Raw genomic sequence first — 3,585 nt, forward strand, 5'->3', positions numbered from 1 at the left:
TTCTTCTGAAAATTGCTTTTGGTCATAGTCATAGTAATGGAAATATGACTAATAAAGTCATTATCCACTCGTGTGTGGGCCAGGCATATCACTCCTAGCTTCATATGAATTATCATAACTAATACTAAGAATGCTTGCATTTTATATACTATTAAAATACTGTTTATTTCATGTGTATGTTTTTGTCTCCTCACAATTTCTACCTATGACCATCACTCTGACTATGTCTTATTATAACATAATAAAGCCCATACAACCAAGTGACCATCACTCTATGTCTTATTATAACATAATGACACACATAGAAGCAAGTGACCATCACTCCGGCTGTGTCTTATTATAACATAATAACACACATACAACCAAGTAAAGGGTGGAGTTCAATCCTTGAAAACTGAGCAGGAATTTATTGAGACAGCACATTCCTGGCAAAGGGACATAGCTGGCATCTATCAAACACAGTAGAGAAGGCCCTCACTTTGCAACACAGAAAGGACAGCCAGATATCAGCTGCTGCAGAAATGCAGCAAGATGGAATATTTCAAACTGCTTAAACCAGTCTCATAAAGAGACTTCCTCCACTGCCAGAGGTTGTGAATAGCCTTCTCCTGGCCAGTCATCCGGAAGAAATTCTTCACATGATTGATGAACATGGCTTCCACTCTGGAAAGAGAACCACCTTTCTCTACTTTTGCTTGCAATTTTGCTCTAATGCTTTTTACAGAACTTGGTCCTTTTAGTATTTAGGAGTTTTCTTCCCCCGCCCCTTTTTTTTTTGAAAGATTATTGACATTTTGGTCTTGTTGCTGATGGATTTTAGTCTTTATCACTCTGGTTTAATTTTTGTGTGTTTTTGGCTGATATATTGTACCGATTTTGTCACAGGAGCTTTTCTTCAGTTTCCTCCTCATCAGAATCATCTCCATCAAAATCATCATCTTTATTAACATTTTCATCTTCTCTAATATCATAATCTTCGTCATCATCTTCATCACCCTCATCTTCATGATCATCATCACCTTCATCTTCATGATGATGACCATCATCATCACCCTCACCTTCATGATCATCGTCTTCATCCCACCATCTTCATGGTCCCCTTTGGGCTCGTCTCCTTCATGATCATCTTCATCGTTGTTATAATCGTCATCAGTTACTTTTCTTCTGTGGAACTTTTTGTTACCACATCCAGAGGCAAATTGCTTTCCATACACACTTAAGAGTTTTATAGCTTATTCATCTTAATTTTTTTTTTGAATCTGTTTCCTCCTCTACAGTTCCTAGGTGTCGTCCACTAATATGCAGAGGCTCTGAGCCACACTTCAGCCTTAAAGACCACAGGGTTGGTGTGCCATTTCAAAGATTCCCAAGGGAAACTGATGGCTGCAGAGACATTTTTGAAGTTGCTGGTGTTAACTGGAGCTGCCTTCACAGTTCATCGTCTCTGCCTCGATGATGCGCAGTCTCTTGTAGCAGTTCCCTAATCTGATCGTTCTTAAAGATAACGAATACCAATTCCATCATTATCCATTAGAAAGTGATAATCTTTGTTGGCATTTAGCTCACAACCAAAAAAGATAGTTCCAAGGCCTCAGAGGGCTCATATCTGAATCCGGTATTTATGCACTCGAGTGAGAAAGAAACCAGGTAGAGAAAACCAACTACAGATCCTTAGAACATCTGATGTTTTGCAAAAGTCAAATTACAGAGATTAACTCATTTGGCTTAGTTTCACCCGGCTACATAAGACCCCATATCAAATGCAGAGGTTTGTCCATCTTAAAATGATCTAATCTTTCACTTTGTTCCTATAGGTTGCATACCTGAGCACATTTCTACACTTGGTGCACAAGGAAGGAAGACTTGCCGCCACTGACATTGTGTGGTTAGAGCATAGGCTCTGTAGCCATGCAGCTTTGAAGGATTCTTAATGTCTTCACTTCTTACTTCCAGATCTTGACCAAATCTCCTAAGTCCCTTCAGCTTTGATACTCACTGGATGCTGTGAGAACATTAAGATTACAGTTGTAAAGTCTTTATTTAGGAGGGGTGTGCTAACAGGTGGTCAGGGCTCAGCACAGATGACCTCATTCCCCAGGCTCCAGATTCTGTTCATTCCCTGTAAAGATGCATTCTACTAAGAGCTTGGAAGAGATCATTTATGTAGCTACACGTACTGGCTTCTATGGGAGACACTGCTGGGGACAGCTAATACCATTCACTTTGGGGGTAGCAGTAAAAGTAGAAAAAGTAAGAAAAGTGGAAGGCCGTCTTACATCTGCGTATACCACCTGAAGGTGTGTTGGGGGTGCGGGGAGATCTCAGAATGCTTTATACCTAGAGTCCCTAAATCTCAGATGGAAGAGAGTAAAAGGGTAACACAAAGTAAGTCTCGTTTCTTCCACTTTAAGAGAATGGGTGAAGAGAAAAACAGAAATAAATGGGCTGGTTTCTCACGGAAGAATCTAGACTTTTAGGAAGAGAGAAAATAAATAAATAGTATGCAAAAGTACAATAGGCTACAAGAACTTATTCAGTACCCCATTCATCCTTTGTTCCATTTTTACCAGAAAAAAAGATCCCCCCCCCCTTTTTTTTCTGAAGCGTAGTGGCAGAGACTGTAAATGTGTAAAACATCTCACAAAAAGTGCTTACACATCAGGGCTGGGCTGTCCTCACACATGCTGCTCACTTGGTCACTAACTATACTGGGACAGAGTATATTCTAGGTGGGAACTACAAACAGACATGGGAAGGAATTTCCCCGAGTGTGGGTAGTTGTTGAGTGGCAGTTTTCTTAGTTGGGACTGATACACTTTCCATCGCAACACAATGCCTGTGCAAACACAAAATTATTGTACTATTGCAACTTCACCATTCTCAGTTTCTAGAACCCACATGGCAGCTCACAACTGTCTATCACTTCAGTTTCAGATGATCTCAGTCCTTTGTTTGGCCTCCTTCAGAATGACATATATGTGCACATATGTGCAGATAAACACTCTTAAAAAATAAGTGTTCTTTCTTTTTATGCAATTACAGAGATTCAATGAAGACAATCAACATTTTAGCATGAGGATGGAGAGGTTCATAAGACTCCACCCCTAACTTAGAAGGATTGGGCCACTGGTGGCTTCTTGAGGAGGGAGAGTTCAGTCGGTTTTATTTAAGAGTATGGTTCATGGCCAACCATACTACAGTGAACAGCTCTATACCAAGGAATATATAGACAGTACAAATTGAAGTCAATGGGTCATTAAATGGGAGAGAGGGAGAGGGAGGGAAGAAAGGAAGGGAGAAAGAGAGAGCACAAAGTTAGATGGGAGTTGGGAGGTGGGGGTAGCTTAGGGCTTCTATTGCTGTGCAGAGACACCTTGACCACAGTAACTCTTACAAAGGAAAACATTTAATTGGGACTGGCTACAGTTCAGAGGTTTTATCCATTGTCATCACGGTAGGACACGGTGGTATGCAGGCAGATATCATGCTAAAGAAAGAAGGAGCTGAGAGTTTTGCCTCTTGCAGGCAACAGGAAGTGAACTGTCTCACTGGGTGTGGCTTGAGCATATATGAGACCTCAAAGCC

The 3,585-nt window shown here is 40.8% G+C and overlaps 1 pseudogene; it reads right to left on the bottom strand.

Annotated features, from left to right (window-relative positions):
* Window positions 1–879: 879 nt before the first annotated feature.
* LOC126516056 (nucleophosmin-like) lies at window positions 880–1,604 on the bottom strand (annotated as a pseudogene).
* Window positions 1,605–3,585: the final 1,981 nt, after the last annotated feature.

The sequence above is a fragment of the Alexandromys fortis genome, unplaced genomic scaffold (assembly GCF_014885135.2).
Source record: "Alexandromys fortis isolate MF-2015 unplaced genomic scaffold, M_Fortis_MF-2015_v1.1 scaffold_143, whole genome shotgun sequence".
Lineage (NCBI taxonomy): Eukaryota > Metazoa > Chordata > Mammalia > Rodentia > Cricetidae > Alexandromys > Alexandromys fortis.